The 17,444-nt window shown below is 35.0% G+C and overlaps 1 pseudogene; it reads left to right on the top strand.

Moving 5' to 3' along the window:
• The first annotated feature begins 365 nt into the window (after positions 1–365).
• LOC113838800 overlaps positions 366–17,444 on the top strand; it is a 40,281-nt pseudogene continuing 23,202 nt past the window's right edge.

Below are 17,444 nucleotides of genomic sequence, written 5' to 3'. Positions count from 1 at the left end.
GAAATACATGTGTCAGTTGGGATTCATTTGATCATCAAAGTCAATTGGAAAAGTGTGTGCAAAGTGTAAAGCAGTTTGCTGAATTCCCCAAACCAGGTGGTAGATAACCATTATCTGCTGGAATAATAGATCCTACAAATGCAACAGAGGAAAACCTAAGAGTTGGTCACTCTGTAAAAGTTCGTAATTTTTGCATCTCTGTTGTGGAACAAGTCACAAAGTGAGGATATTTTTTAATCTGCTTTCCAGGCTCTGAGTGTGGTAGCATGGAATGAAGTTCCTTCACCTTACACACAGAATAGTATCAGGAAGGTAAAACTTGAAGATAAATTCATTGAAAATATCCATAAAGAAGGGGATTGAAGATGGCTTGTTCTCAGGTAAACGTATGCACAAGAATGTGACAGGTCTAAAGTCCACAGAGAAATAATGTATTTGCACAGATCAACATTCACTGTAGTTCCTCATTGTAAGAAATCTGTTTTCAGGTTTTATTGTATTTTCAACAGAGATTCTTTATTAGCACTCTCATTTCTATGCTGTATCTCACTTTCCACCCTTCCCTGCCTCTTGTTTCCCAGTATGGCATATCTATATCCATGCATACTCTGAAGGATTTACAAAATTTCTGATACGAGAGATTAATATTGATACCCAATTCCTACTGAGGACAACTTCAGACGATATTTATCATTGAGAAAAGGCACAAAATTGATGAGGATTTTAGATGTTGGGTACTTTGTTCTCTTTTAAAAAGTCACAACATCCTCTCTCATAAGTTATTGATTTGAAAATTTCAGATTAATTACTGTTAGTACAGCAGCTCTTTAGTTAAATAATCTTTCCTGTGGGGAAAATTAAGGTCTTAAACCATCATTATAACGAGAAACAATTTTGATTTCAGAGTCTGTTGACATTCGAGGATGTGGCCATCAATTTCTCTAAGGAGGAATGGGAATGCTTGAATACTTCTCAGAGGGATTTGTACAGATTTGTCATGTTGGAGAATTACAGCAACCTGGTTTCTGTAGGTGAGAATAAATCATTTTCTGATTACTGCTTAACCCTAGGAATGTCTAACTTCCTGTATTATAATTTTAAATTGTTTTCTATGAATAATTACCAGCTCCCAATTATTCCTTGACATTGGTGAGTAAAATATTGGCTATTTTTTCTTATATTATTTTAAATGATCTTTTAATTTAGGCTAACATATAAGTCAATCCCCTATGATAATTTTGCAGTCATTCAGGTGCAGTGAAGTGTGAATACAATTTGAATCCAACAATTATATATTTGAAAATGTTTAATGGAAGGAAAGTTGAAGGTATACAAAATTAAAATTAATTTCTTAAAAGTTTTAAACACCTGTCAACTATGTACTGATAGGACTTCACTTAAGAGTCTTTCTATACATTCCTTTATGATCACTGTGTACAAGCCTGTGTTGTAAACCAAATATTTTCTACATTATGTAAAGAAATTTTCACATGTCTCTTATAATTCATAGGACTTTCTGTATCAAAACCAGAGTTAGTCACCTGTCTTGAATAAAATAAAGAACCCTGGATGGTGAATATAAAGGACTCAGAAGTCCTGGAACCAGGTAAATTGAAAGGGAACAATGGTTCATGTGTGAAATACAAAACAATAAATGTCCAACAACTGCAGTTTGATTAGCCCTGCTTCTTATTTGAAGTTATGTACAAGTATTCAATTCATGATTGTATACTAGGTTCTGGCACACAGAGATTGCTACATTGTTTTCCTTCATTTCATCAGAATAGTCACTCGATAATATTTATTTTTCCCATAGCATTTTGGCAATGTATGTATGGCTTTATTTCATATTCTAATATATATGTGAATTGTTCTGAAATATATCAGTGAACAATGGATTATATTTTCTAGTATTTTTCTATATTTTTGAACATTTTTGCAATATATCTGCATCAATTTTTTTTTCTTTACCTCCTTGCCTACCATCACTTTATTACATGAACCCAGCGTCATTACTTCCCTAACCCATCTTATTTTATTAGCACACGATCAGAAAATACATAAAAAATAGAGGAAAATGTGTTCTGGCCAAGTATTTTGGAAGAAAAGTATTTGAATATATTGCTATATCCTGGATTAAGCAAAAGAAAAACAGATTTTACTACTCCTGGGCATCAGGGACCACATATATGTTCCTATCTATGATTTATGTCTTTAGATCTCCTTTCCATGAAGAAGCTGACATTTTGGTTGTCTTGAGCTTGTGTGGGTTTTGGCCTTTCTGTCACAAACTTGGTAATTGTATGTTCCTGGGTCCTATACTTTTTGTAAGCTTCTGCTTCATTAAGTCATTCATTTACAGTTTCTTTCCTTTATGTTCTCTCTGAATTCATTTATTCATTGGTGCCTGCACCATGTTTGGAGTGGTAGGAAAAAAGAATCCCAGTTATAGCTTAATTTTCCAAAATCTGAATAATAAACTTTTCTAGTGAAGTATGAGAAAGCCAACAATCTATGGGTTCAGCAGTATATTAGTTTGGTGCCATGTTCCTTTAGTGGAATAACAATAGTTTTTATTCTAGTGCCTGAGCCAGTTTGGTCTCAGTTTCTTGGCTCAAATAACAGTGTCAAATACGGTTTCTAATAATGGAGTTGGCAGTAAAATAGTCAAACATTTATTAGTTATTGTGAAAACATCTGTGCCAGTTTTGTATATCTCTTCTAGCCTAGTCAACATCTGTGGCCACGTGGTCCATAACTTGGAAAATTGATGACTATGCTCTCCTTGTGTAGCAAATATAGTACTTTCAAGCACTTGAATGTATCCAGTTGAGTACAAATTTGATATAAATCCATTCAATTTTTTCAATATTCTGGCATCATCATTGAACTCTTGAGCATAAATAATTACAAGGGCAATATCATCTATGTTTGTGTTGTAACAACAGAAAATAATATAGGTCATTACTTATACCAGAGATTTTGTTTGTTGGCACATGATTTTAACTTTGGATATTGTCTACGCTGTAGAGGCAGATGTTCCCTCATCTGTTTTTGATCCTTCTAGACTGTTTTCTCTCTACCAACCATGTCCCTAGAGTCACTTATGAAAGAAAGATTCTGAGTCTTAATAACTAATTATAATTTTTTGTCCACGAGCTTAGTCTTCTTATTTGCTAGGGTTCTTTTCTTGTAAATTAAGCCCTCTATATTAATCGGTAGCTTTGGATTACATAGGTAATGACCTGGAGTCCTGCTTCTTGGCAGCTACTTGGCATCTGTCTTCCTTCTAACTACCTCTTTGTTCAGAATCTCTTCCTCGCTAAATTCTGCCTATATATTGTCCAAAAGTCTTTATTCATAAAACAATAATATATATATATATATATATATATATATATATATATATATATGTGTGTGTGTGTGTGTGTGTGTGTGTGTGTGTGTGTGTGTATGCTAAAGGACATCCTCCATGATCTCCTCTTTTCTGTCTAATTAAAAAGAAAGTTTTAACTTTGTCATAATAAAATTCTTATCAAGTAAGATTTATATTTATAATATTTAGCATATTTACATTTGACAAAATCTAATGTTAACAGTTTGTCATTTATCCTGTCTTTGTGTGTCTAAAATTCTATGTATAATTTATCTTTTATTATATCTAAGGGAAAATCTTAAATTTATGTCTTCAACTCAACTCAACAACTCAACTCCATCAAAGAACCCAGAAGGATATAAAATGATATAAGTAAACAGAGAGTGGGTTGTACTTAACTTTTAAATCTATAGAGTTGTCAGAGACATCTTGCTGCCTGTATAGTCACACAAAGTTCCTCTGTAATGTTGGAGCTTCCATCTTCAGCCTACATACATAGAGTATTCGACGACATTTCAGTGAGGAAGGAAATTTGAAGATCATTTTTTGTCTGATACTGGCAAAGGGCATCAATTGCTTTCTTTTTTGTACTTTTTAAAGCACCATATTTAATTATCTTAAATTACTCTTTAATCTCTGACCCTTACTCTTTTTCTTTTTTTGGTTTTTCGAGATAGGGTTTCTCTGTTGCTTTGGAGGCTGTCCTGGAACTAGCTCTTGTAGACCAGGCTGGTCTTGAACTCACAGAGATCCACCTACCTCTGCCTCCCGAGTGCTGGGATTAAAGCCGTGCACCACCAATGCCTGGCTCTTTACTCTTTTTCTATCAAGTTTATGTACGTCTTTTAAACACTATGTAACATATTTACATTTCTTTTTGTATGAATATGTCCTTATTGGGTATCCACAATTGATTTTATGAAAATGAGTGTTTTTAAGAAAGTAATCCATGCTTGTGTTAACCCTGGATAATGGTTACTTCCCTTTCTCTCTTTCCATATGTCAAAGAAATACCAGCTCTGGGAAGCAGTATGTGGAATGCCATCAAGGTTTTTTTTTGCCATGTTGCATACTGCTTGGCTTGGAAAAGTCTATGTGTACTATGGCATGAATCTGCCATGCTCTGTTCAAGCCTGAATGCCACAGCAGGAAGAAACCATTTCTTAAAAGCGCCTTGCATCTTATCACCAGCAGCAATAGAGTCTATCTGAAAATTTGTGGCTACCAAAAAGGTTTATTTAGGCTTTATGTAGCAATTTTTATCAAATCTTGGTACCTATTTTATTTTTGGTTGTGAGCCTGGCCTTTAATGGCTGAGCTATTCCTCCAGTCCATTGGTACCAGTTGTGGAGGAGACATTTCTCTGTCTGGGAAATGGTCCTACTAGATTACTTTCTCTCTGTATTCTGGGTCCACAATTTGGTTTTGAAATAACCACTATGAGGATTAATCTTTACTTATAATTGTTTGGCTAAGGTCTTAGGCTTCTTATTGGCTAATTCTCTCTAAGAAATTAATCATTTTCTGTTTTTCTTACTTTCCACATAAATTAAATAATTTCACCTTATGTAGAAATCTTATTTCCCTCTCCCTCACCTCCCCTTACTCTCCCTAAATGTGTACCTTCACACCACCTCCATTTAATCCTTAGAGAGGGTTAGGCCTCTCATGGGGAATCATCAACTCTGTCCCATTCCTGGGGGCAGAACACAACCCACCCATGTCTTGGTTGAGAAAGGACACCAATACACCACTATAAGTAATAGGGATAAATATTGATTCAAATGCCACTGGCCCATAGACTGCCCAGTGACCAAAATTGACACCCAATTTCAGAGGCCAAGTTGGGTTTTACTCCGATGTCCTAGATGTCAACTTGCAGTACATGAACTCCCACATGTTAAGGGCAGCTGTTTCTGTGGGTTTCCCCAACATGTTCTTGAACTCTTTGCTCATCTTTCTTACTTTTCCACAAATGGACTCCTGGAGTTCAGCTCAGTGCTTAACATTGAATATCTGCTTTCATCAGCTACTGAATATAAGCTCTCTAATGGAATAAATTAGTCATCAACCTCATTATAGGGGAAGGGCATTTATGGTGGTCTCTACAATATTGCTTGGACACTTAGATGGGGTCATCCTTGTGGATTTCTGGAAATTTCCCTAGTGCTAGTTTATATTTGACACCCATAATAGCTCCCTCTAACAATGTTTCACTATCATGGCTCTCCTTCTCTATTCTTTGCCCAACTCGACCTTCCTGATCCCTCAGATTCTCCGCCATCTCCTCCAAAGCCACTCCTCTCTCTCCTATATCCCAGCTCCATGTGACACTGCTCCCAGTTTATTCAAATATGGACCATTTCTCCTTCTCTGGGGTTCATGTTTGTCTCTCTTATGGTACTCCTTGTTTCCTAGCTTCTTTAAATTATACATTTTAGGCTGGTTATCCTTTCCTTTATCTAATATCCACATATGAAAGAGGGCATATCATGGTTGTATTTTTATGCCTAAGTTACCGGAGGCAGGGCAGTATTTTCTCTTTTTATTCATTTGCTAAGGAATTTCAAGATGTCATTTGTTTTAACCACCAAGCAGTAGTCAACTGTGTATGTGTGTCACATTTTCATTATTTATTCTTCAATTGAGGAGCATATATATTGCTTCCATGTTCTGGCTATTACTCTTAATTCTGGTATTAACATAGTTGAACAGATGTCTTTGTGGTATGAATGTGCATCTTTGGGTATATGCTCAAGAGTGGTATTGCTGTGTCTTGATGTACATCAATTCCAAATTTTCTGATTAACTGCAAAACTGATGTCCAAATGGGCTGCACTATGTTGCACTCCCACCAGCAATGGAAGAATGTTCCCTTCACTCCACATCCTCTCCAGAATAAGCTTTTATTAACATTTTTGACTTTAGCTATTCTGGCAGGTGCAAAATGGTATTTCAGGGTTGTTTTGATTTGCATTTCTCTGATGGCTAAGGATGCTGAGCATTTCCTAAAGTGCCTTTTGGCCATTTTAGATTCCTCTATTAAAAAATCTTTATTTAATTCTGTTCCCCAAATTTTAATTGGATTATTTGGTGTTTTGGTGCCTAGCTTCTTGAGTTCCTTCTATATTTTGGAAATCAGCCTTCTTTCAGATGTGTGTTCGATGAAGCTGTTTTCCAGTTCTGTGGGCTGCTGATTTGTCTTGTTGACTGACTAAGTCATTTGTCTTAAGGAAGCTTCTCATTTTCAAGAGGTACCATTTATTAAATGTAGATCTCAGTGAATGTGCTGCTGACTTTATAGTTAGGACACATTCTCCTCTCCCAAATTGTTCCAGGGTCCTTCCAATTTCTCTCCTAAGAATTTCAGTGTGGCTGGATACAAAATCTTCTATATGTCAGCATTCAGTTATGTGATCAACAATCGTCAAAGATGTTTGTTTTCCAGTGTATAATTTTAGCTTTTTGTCAAAAAATCCAGTGGACATAAGTGGATTGATTATGTCAGAGATTTCAATTAAATTCTATTGTTCTTCCTGTCTTTTTTTGTGCCAATAACAAGCTGTTGTAATTGCTATAGCTCTATAATAGATGATAAAGTCAGAGAGAGTGATGCTCTTAAAGTTCCTTTATTGCACAGGTACTTTGGCTATCCTTGTTTTTTCGTTTTTCCATATAAATTTGAGGATTTTTCTTTCGAGATTTTTGGAGAATTGCACCTGGATTTAAATGGGGATTGCATTGAATATGCAGATTGCTTTTTGTATGATTGCACATCTCCCCATGTTTACCCTAATTACCCAAGAGCATGATAGATCTTTCTATTTTCTGGTATTACTTTTAATTTCTTTCTTAAAAGAATCAAGTTCTTGTCGTACAGGACGTTCATGTTTTTGGTTAGAGAAACCCCAACATATTTTTGGCTGTTTGTTGATATTTTAAAGGGCAATGCTTCTCTGATTTCTTTCTCAGATCATTTATCTTCTTTATATATTAGGGCTACTGATTATTTTTTATTTTATCTTGTATCCTTCCACTTTGTTAAAGGTATTTATCTGATGTAGGTGTTCCCTGAAAGAATTTTTGGGGTTACTTATGTAAACTCACATATCATCTGCAAATATTGAAAGGTTGACTTCTTCCCTTTTGATTTTTAACCATTTGATCTTTTCTTGTCATTGCTCTAGATAGAACAGCAAGAACAATATTTAAGACATATGGAGAGAGTGGACAAACTTGAGTTGTTGCTGATTTTCAAGGAATCACATTGAGTTTCTCTCCAATTTGTTTGATCTTCACTGGTGGCTTGCTGTATGTTGCCTGTATCATGTTTTCTTATGTTAGTGTTATCCATGTTCTCTCCAAGATCTTTACTTTGAAGACGACTGGAATATTTTTCAGAGGCATTTAAAGCATTTAGTGTGATTAACACATGCTTTATTGTCTTTTATAGTATGTTTATATGGTGGATTACATTGATGTATTATTGTATGTTGAATCACCCCTGCATCTCCGGGTGAAACCTACTTGATCATGGTAGAAGATATTTTGATGTGTTCCTGGATTCGACTTGCCAGTATTTTATTGTGTATTTTTACATCAGTTTTCATGAGGGAGATTGTTCTGAAGTTCTCTTTCTTAGTTGTGTGTTTGTGTGGTTTGTGTCCCAAGTTATTTGTTGCTTCATAAACAGAGGTGTAAATGACCCTTCTGCTTCTATTGTGTGGAATAATTTTAGTAATATCAGTTTTAGCTCTTTTTTGAATTTCTGGTAGAATTCTACTATGAAACCCTCTGGCCCTGGGCTATTTTTGTTGGGAGACTATTGATCACTGATACTTTATCATTAAGGGCTATAGGTCCACTTAAATTGATTATCTCTACTTGATTTAAATTTGGTAAGTGATATAAACCCGGATAACTGTTCATTTCCTTTAAAATTTTCCAATTTTTTGGAATACAGGTTTTCTAAGTTCTCACCTGATTATTCTCTGCATTTTCTCGGTGTTTGTTGTTATGTTTGCCTTTTCATTTTGTTAATTTGCATGTTCTCTCTGTGTGATTTGGTTAGATCAATATAGATTTGTCTATCTTACTGATATTCTTGAAGAACCAGCTCTTTGTTTCAGTTGTTTACTATAGTGTTTTCTTTGTTTCTCCTTTATGGGTTTCAGCCTTCAATTTAATTTGCTGATGTCTAATTCTCGTGGATGAGTTTGATTCTTTTCCTTCCAGAGCATTCAGTTGTTCTGCTAAGCCACCAGTGTTGGAGTTCTCCATTTCTTTTATGTATGACTTTAATGCTATGAACTTTCCTTTTAGCATTGCTTTTAATGTTTCCCATACATTAGTGTATGTTGTGTTTCATTGATTTCTATGAAGTCGTTAATTAATTTCTTTGGTTCTTCCTGGACTGAGTGTGATGCAATTGAGCATTTTTCAATTTCTATCATTTTGTAGGCATTCTTCAATTTGTGTTCTTTTTGAATTCTAACTTTAAATAATGGAGATCTAATAAGACAGCATGTTATTCCAATTTTACTTTATTTTTTGAGGTTTGCTTTGTTGCTGACTATGTGGTCAGTTTTAGAGTAGGTTCCATTGGGTACTAAGAAAAAGGTATGCTCTTTTTTGTTTGCATAAAATGTTTTGCAGATGTCTGTCAAAACCATTTGAGTCATATCTTCTGTCAGTTCCTTTATTTCTTTATTAGGGTTTTGTCTGGTTGTCTGGTTCAGTGGTGCGTGTGGGGTGTAAATGTATTTCACTCTTACTCTAGGGGTTTAATGTGTGCCTTCAGGTTTAGTAAGATTTCTCTTTCAAATATATGTATTTGTATTTGGGGCAGAGATATACAGAACTGAGATTTCATCTTGGTCAACTCTTCCCTTGATAAATATGAAATGACCTTCTTCATCTCTTTTAATTGATTTTACTTTGATGTCCAATTTTTTACATATTAGGGTAACTACACCAACTTCTTTCTTAGATCCAATTGATTAGAAAAATTTTCTCAAACTTTTACTCTGAGGTAATTTTATCTTTGCAGTTGAATTGTATTTCTTATATGCAGGAGAAGGATAGATTCTGTGTTCTTGTAAATTCTAATAACCTGTGTCTTTTTATAGGCAAACTGAGACCATTGATATTAATAATTTTTGACAACATTTCACTGTTGATTCGTTTTTATTTTTGGATTTGTTGTTATTTGTGGTATTTTGTCGTGTGTGTGTGTGTGTGTGTGTGTGTGTGTGTGTGTGTGTGTGTTTCCCTTTTTTCGAATTTTGGTAATGTGGTATTATCTATTTTGAATGTTTTTATGGTTGTAGCTAACTTGCTTAGATTGGAGTTTCTCTTCCAGTACTTACTGTAAGGCTGGATATTGGGATAGGTTTTTAAATCTGGTCTTGTCATAAAATTTATGATTCTCTCCCTCTAAAGTAATTGATAGCTTTGAAGGATTAGTCTCTCTAGAACATGTATTGAAATCCTCTGGCTTTCAGATTTTCCATTGAAAAGTCAGGTATAATTGTGATCTGTCTGTTTTTCTATGTTTCTTGGTCTTTTTCCTTTGCAGCCTTTAACATTCTGTATTTATTTTGTATGTTTTGTTTTGATTAATATTTTGGAGGGTAATGTTTTGGGGTCTAGTATATTTGGTTTTCTGTAAGCTTCTTTTCTTTTCATAGGCATTTTATTGATTGGGTTAGAAAAGTGTTTTTCTATAATTTTTTGAATATGTTTTCTTTGACCTGGAGATGGACATCTTCACTTTGTATTATAACTATTATTTTCTGTTTTGTTTTGTTTTTTTTTTTTTTGCAATGTCAAAGATTTTCCTGGATACTTTGTATTAAAAATTTGTTGGATGTTTTGGCTTGTGGGAATGCTGTCCCCAGTTGCCTGGGTCTTAAGGAGATAGGATGGACAGGTGATATATCCCTGGCAACTAGGATCTAGAGGCAAAGGCCACCAGCCAGTGCTCAGGATGAGTGTGTCACTCACCTCTCTAGGTGGAGATGGGGAAAAACGGTTCAATGACAACAGATGTAATGGTGGATGATTTGTTGTGTGGGTAAGCTGCATCCAGGTGTCTGAGGATTCATTGAGCAGGGGTGAGGAGTACCATGTGACCCAGGCAATTAAGGTCAAAAATATAAGGGGCTCCAGTTGGGGCAAAGGCATTCACCTCTCCTGTTGTGGGTGGGGACAAGGCTCCAATGGTGGCAGATGTTGTGTTAGAGGTTTTCCTATGTCACCCATTTATATTAATCTATGGCTTTGGCTTGACTAGGTGATACTGAGGGCTACATGTTGTTTCTTCACAAAGTTTTCCTTCTCCCTGCCTTTTTGTTTGACATTAATGCCTAGCTAAATTCTGCCTTTCCATTGTCCAATAAATTCTTTATTCATCAATTGATAAGAGAAAATATGGATTCCACCCAGAAGAGGAAATACACAAGATCTTCTGGCCTATTTGTGAGTGGCGGGAGAGAAGTGGGTAGTCATAGAGTGAGCAGCAGAGAACAGTAAGAGGGAGGAGAAGATGAGTGATCCGAAATATAAAGATGAGGGAAAGACAGAAATAGAGAAGGAGGAATGCGAAACTTTCTTAATGGGAGGCATTAAAAGGTTGACAAGATATCTAACACTAAGGAAATTCCCAAAAATCCACAAGAGACACCCAAGTGATGAAGCTAAGCAATAATTTAAAGGGTATATTACTGACCTTTCCATAAAATCAAATTGATTACTACCAAATTTAACATCATGAAGCCTTCATCCACTAACTGATGTAACCAGATGCAGAGATCAACATCTAAACATTGTGTTATAGAGAGGCAGGAGTGCTAATATATGCAATGGAGTCATGATCCTGTTGGGGAATCACACAGAAACAGCTGAACCAAGCATGTGGGACCTCAGTGAGTCTAGTCTTGACAGCTGGGGAACCTGCATAACACTGAATCAGCGCCCTGAATGTGGGTGACAGTTAGGAGTTTGGGCAGCTTATTGGGCTGCTGGCATTGGAATCAGTAATTATCACAAGTGTATGAACTGGCTTTTTGGGACCCCACCTAGATACAGAGGGAAAGGCTTTGGACATGCCCCAAATTATGTGGCAGGCTTTGATGATTCCCCATGGAAGGTATCAACCACTCTGAGGATAGGATGTCAGTGGGGTTGAGAGAAGGTGGGGGAGTGATAGTATTCCAGGAAGAGGAAACTGGCACTGGTATATAAAATAACATTGTTTTAACAATAAATAATAGAAAAGAAAAAACAAAGGGAAACATATGGTCACAGCATACAAAAGGGCATGGCCTACCTCTATATCATCTATTTCTAATCACAGTTAAATTATTTTTACACATATACATATTTTAACAAGCATCCACAAAATAGTGTGCCTTATATTTTTCAAAAGATTTGTCATGTGGTCAAGAGGGATAACATACTGTATAAAGATGCTTCCCTTCAAATCCTATAATGACAATTATATTCCCAATACAGACAGTCGAAAAGAAAAGTTTTCAATGTCTGAAGTATGTGACAAGACTTTTACTCAGAGTTCAACATTTTCAATTCATCCAAGGATCCATGATGGAGAAAACCCTTATAAATGTAAAATATGTGGCAAGTCATTTAAGAAAGCCTCAAACCTTAAAGTTCATCAAAGAGTACACACTGGAGAGAAACCTTACAAATGTTCAGATTGTGGAAAGTCCTTTAAAAGAAGCACATGTCTTCAAGTTCACCAAAGAATACACACTGGAGAGAAACCTTACAAATGTTCAGATTGTGGAAAGTCATTTACTGATGGCTCAAATCTTAAAGTTCATCAAAGAATACACACTGGAGAGAAACCTTACAAATCTTCAGATTGTGGAAATTCAGTCACTGTTGACTCAAGTCTTTAAGTTCATCAATGAATACACACTGGAGAGAAACATTACAAATCTTCAGATTGTGGAAATTCCTTTAAAAGGAGCACACATCTTCAATGTCATCAAAGAATACACAATGGGGAAAAACCTTACAAATGTTCTGGTTGTGGAAAGTCCTTTAAAAGGTGACACAACTTCAAGAACATCAAAGAATACACACTGGAGAGAATCCTTACAAATGTTCAGATTGTGGAACATCCTTTAAAAAGAGCATACAACTTCAAGTTCATCAAAAGGTACATACTGGTAAGAACCCTGACAACTGTAATGTATGTGGGAAGTCATGTACAAAAGACTCAAATCTTCAAGCTCATCAAAGAATATACACTGGAGAGAAAACGTAATAATATTCAGATTGTGGAAAGTCCTTTAAACAGAGCTCAAAACTTCAGCTTCCTCAAACAATAAACACTGGAGAGAAACCACATAAGTGTAATGTATGAGACAATTCCTTTAAATAGAGCCCAACACTTCACATTCATCAAAAACTACATACTGGATAGAAGCTTTGAAATTTAAAAGCATGTGGCAAATCATTACTAAGAGCTCACTATATTTCATCAATGAATTTTCTATGAAAAAATGTTAAAATATACAAAGTGTGGCAAGTTGTGTGCCTAATGATTCTCATGTTTAAAAACACAGAACATCCAGAGAAGTCACAATCCTAATATTTCACAAGTCTGTTACATGGTATGTCCTTTTTCCATGACTCATCTGTGCAAAAACTCACTACATCCATATATTATAGAAAGCTTATAAATGTGAAGCACTTGGGAAAACCACTTCTGGGTGCTTAAGTCTTAATGATCATCACAGAATCCATACTAGAAGTACACACACAATATTAAAAATATGGCAAGATTCATGGAGTGCCCAGATAGTCAAACCCAACAGAGCATCGCCAATGGAAAGAAATATAACAAATGTATAGTGTTTTAAATTTTTTAAATGAAACTCAAAATTTAGAGCACATTTGAAAATTCATGAAAGAGACCAACTCAAAAAGGAATTCCTTTCCCCAAAATCATACAAAAATAAGGTTCTTTACATTGTAAGTAGTTCAAGAAACCTTTTATCATATGCTGAAACTTTATTGAGTTAGATGAGTGGCATTATGGAGCCTTAGGATCATTGTCATTTTAAAAGCATTATTCCAAGAAATAAAATAGCTCTTCACAGAAATATTTTGAAAACAATCTACATATGCAGCAATATATCTCTCTGTACTACCATGAAATCATTTATTAAAGTATTATAGGATAAATTTGATAATAGTTGAAATCACAAGTAATTTAAAATGTGAATTGTTATGCCAGTGTAAATTTACTGATAACCATCCAATATGACATCACTGCAGAATCTTGGTTATATTTTATGGAACAGAATATTGAACTCTTATTGATAATAGTTCTCATATAACTATCATTGTATTTCTATTGCTTGCAGTTTTATAGAATGTAATATAGCTTTCTAAAACTTAATGTTTATTACCATTTTCTCAATTATCAATAAATACTATATAGCTTGTGTTCAATTACTGCTGACTAGGATTGGTGAACATTCCTTTTATACTATTGTAGGGTAATAAGAGTCAGGAATTGCTATACAAAAATTGCCAGACATTATGAACTGAAAATACAAAACAAATAACTTCAAGAAAACTATAATAGTTTGCATCATTAGAAGTAAGTGTGTGGGGGAAAGAAGGCTTGGATATGTGAAGACCTGAGTGGGTTTGTGAGCAAAGTTAAGCTGTTTACAGAGTTAGGTCTATAGTGGGAAATTACAAATACGGAGTCAGGTAGAAATATAAGGGTATTTAATAGGGAAAAGCCTTACTTACAGAGCGACCTAGCCAGCCGGTAGCAGCAGCCTGTACAGCAACAAGCAAAAAGAAACCAAAACTGCAAATGCAGTCACACTACATCACTCTGACCACGCCCTCACAAGCGTGGTCAGGCACACCTGTAGCCAGCCCCTAAGATGGCATTGCTATAGCTTCCCCTACATAGGTCCCAAACCAGACACTGAGACACAGCAAAAATGTAAACTAACTGAAAATTATTTTCCCTCATCAAATGAAGCTATGAACATTGTAAATCCTTCTGTGTTTATGTGGGGTTTATGTAAACATTCTCCAGATATTTTCCTATCTTCAGATACTTTTTCCTTAACAGTTGAAGATTATAGAGTCTGAAATTACTGAGATAAGCCAAAAATGCCTACCTGTAAAGGTTTAGATAATAACCCTGCCACTCAAATATAATCAATATGTAATAACTCTTTGAATCTATTTGTATGTAGGTATTACAGGCACAGAGATTACTGGGTGTGGTTGTTTCTATCCAGAGAACTTGGAACACCAGATCACAGCTTTACTTTTGGGCCCTTTTTTATCTTTATGTATTTTCTTCATTCTTACACCACTCCACTTATATATGTCATTGGAGACTTAATGGAGAGAAAAGCAATAGCCTAATAGTCTTTATTCAAAAAGCAATAAGATATTTGAATGTGTGAATTTAATTGTATTCAAAATTTCTCATCCATGTAGAAAACCTCTTGATTATTAAGTACTAAGCAGTCTGAGAGTAAGAATTCCAAATAAAATTTTCTAGATAGTAAAATGAAGAACAACAATTGACAACTCTAACTATTCTTAGAATACTTGCCAGTAAATAACAATGTAGTCAGCAGACAAGAAAACAAGCTGGAACTAATTTTCACAACAGGAAAAAGAACTCAACTAACCAAGAAATTCTTGTTTCCTCAATGTCTTGTATCATACTTTGTGCATATATATATATATATATACATATATAGATAGATAGATAGTTAGATAGATATGTATAGATACATATTCATCTCTTTTTAAACTTGACAGTAATTTAATTTATTTTAGTTAATAGAGTGCATTATAATCATAGATATAATACAAAATCTGTATCTAAAATAGAGAATTCTACATATCACGTATCCTGCCCCAGAATTTGTACCTTATGAAAAATTTATTTTGTATTCTGTATAACTGATGCATCCTAGATGATTATTCTAAAAAAAACCACCTGAATAATTTTTCCTATATTTACTTGCACAGTGCTGGTTCAGCCATATCAAATAGAAATTGAAAAAGTCATAAAGCCATAAGAGCTGCTTAACAATTTCCAATAAAGTTGAGACATATGATGGTTGTCCTGTCATTTTTGGTTTTGATATTTGGATGTTGCACACTTAGGGAAATATAAATACTTGCACAATTTGGAGATATTAGATCATTGAAAATTTTTTATGCATCACTTTTGCCTTCCCGCAGAAGTGCTTCGTCTATATTTAAGGAGATATCCTTCCTTTTCTACATTTTCCTTACAAATTGGAGATTTTGACACATACAGATCCCAAAAGGTTACTTTGTGATACTTCAAACATCTGACTCAGAAGTTACTCAGAAACTAGATAATCAAAGCAAAGTAAGAAAAAGTTCAATCAGATTCAGTTAGCTGCAATTCAGATTGCAAGCCTATTCCCACTGTACAATCAGGTACTTATGTGGCATATAGAACAAGAACGTAAAATTAGCTGAAGACCAGTTGTCTACAGGAAAGCCTGCTCCAAGAGTATAGAAAAAATTCCACAAATTCTTCTAGGACTATATTTTTCTACTTGATGTGAAATAAGGAAATACATATTTTCTGATTGAAATTTTCTCTTTTAATTCATCTGACAAATCTCATTTTGAAAAATCTCTATCTCCACATAGCTACATTTAACAATATAACCACATATCTTCCATTACATAATGCATCTCTCTACTGCAAAGCCTTGAATCTCTGCACAGTCACACCTCTCTTCTGTGTAGCTTAAACTTTCTTGCCTCCACCTAGCTACAAGTAACCACGGAGTTACAGCTTTCACCACACAGCCACATCTCTTCCTCATATAAATCTCTCTAACATACATGTCTCTCTTCTATACAGCACATCTGTCAGATATCTGTAACCACCTAGGTAAATCACTTCATAGTTTTCTTTCACTTCTACTTAACATCTTTAACACTTCTGTCTTCTGTCAAACTTTTCTTTAACAATCAGCTACATCTCCCCTTACAGCCTGCTCATCCCTTTCTCAGGCTTCTATGCACATGTTTCTTGATTTTCTTTGCACACATCTCCTGTCCGGTATTGTGTACAACTCTCTCAACACATAGCTTTCTCTCTTTGTTGCACTCTCTTCTACTTAGAGACACATCTCCTCCCAGAGGAAAAACTCTGAACAAATGGGAATAATATTTTGGGGGTGACAAATTATTTCTTCAGTATACAATAAGGAAGAGTCATGAAAAACCAGTTATACCCAGGCTTGGAATGTCAGAATGGCCAGCCAGGGAGCAACCTTGCATGCAGCTCTAAGTAACAAGTATTCCCGATTGGCAGTAAAATTGAAATTCAGTTTATTATTATGTGTTTTCTCCCTCTCATCAGTCCCAGGTAATTATGTTTTACCACTTTAGAATAGGCTTAGTCCACTGATCCTGTTCACTCCCCCTTAAGCCTTGTGCTGCGGGAGACTTGTCCTCATTGAGGCAAAGTTTTTTCTATGTGGATACTCAACTATTTGAAGCACATAGCTGATTCTCTCCCTCATCATAGTTTTTTCTCATAATGTCCCCATGTTATTCAATACATTTAAAATTACTTTCCCCTGAAAAATAATTTTGTTGCTGTTTTGAGGTACAGTCTTAATCTATAAGGCAGGGTACCTGAAAAGCTTTGTCATTTTCCTTCCTCAGATTTTTTAAATTGATCTTAATGGCGGCTATTATTTAGAATGTATGTACTATGCACTGAGTGCATTTGCAAGCATACATATTCCCCCATAAACAGAATTTTGTTTGTCTTATATGATTTTTGCAGGCACGTGTATGCCTCTTTTTCAACTTACTGGTCCTTTGCAATAAAATAATTCTTAATGTCCCCATTTGCTACTCTTCTAACTTCTGTGTTTACCTTACTTTAAATGAGCAAATTTGAGCTGCAATCACCAGACCAAAGCCTTGTCAGACCTTTCCATCTGATCATTAACAATCTGGTACATTTTTCTATGCAAATTTTGCAATTATT

Source organism: Cricetulus griseus, chromosome 9 (assembly GCF_003668045.3).
Source record: "Cricetulus griseus strain 17A/GY chromosome 9, alternate assembly CriGri-PICRH-1.0, whole genome shotgun sequence".
NCBI lineage: Eukaryota > Metazoa > Chordata > Mammalia > Rodentia > Cricetidae > Cricetulus > Cricetulus griseus.
This window is presented reverse-complemented; position numbering and strand designations above follow the sequence as displayed.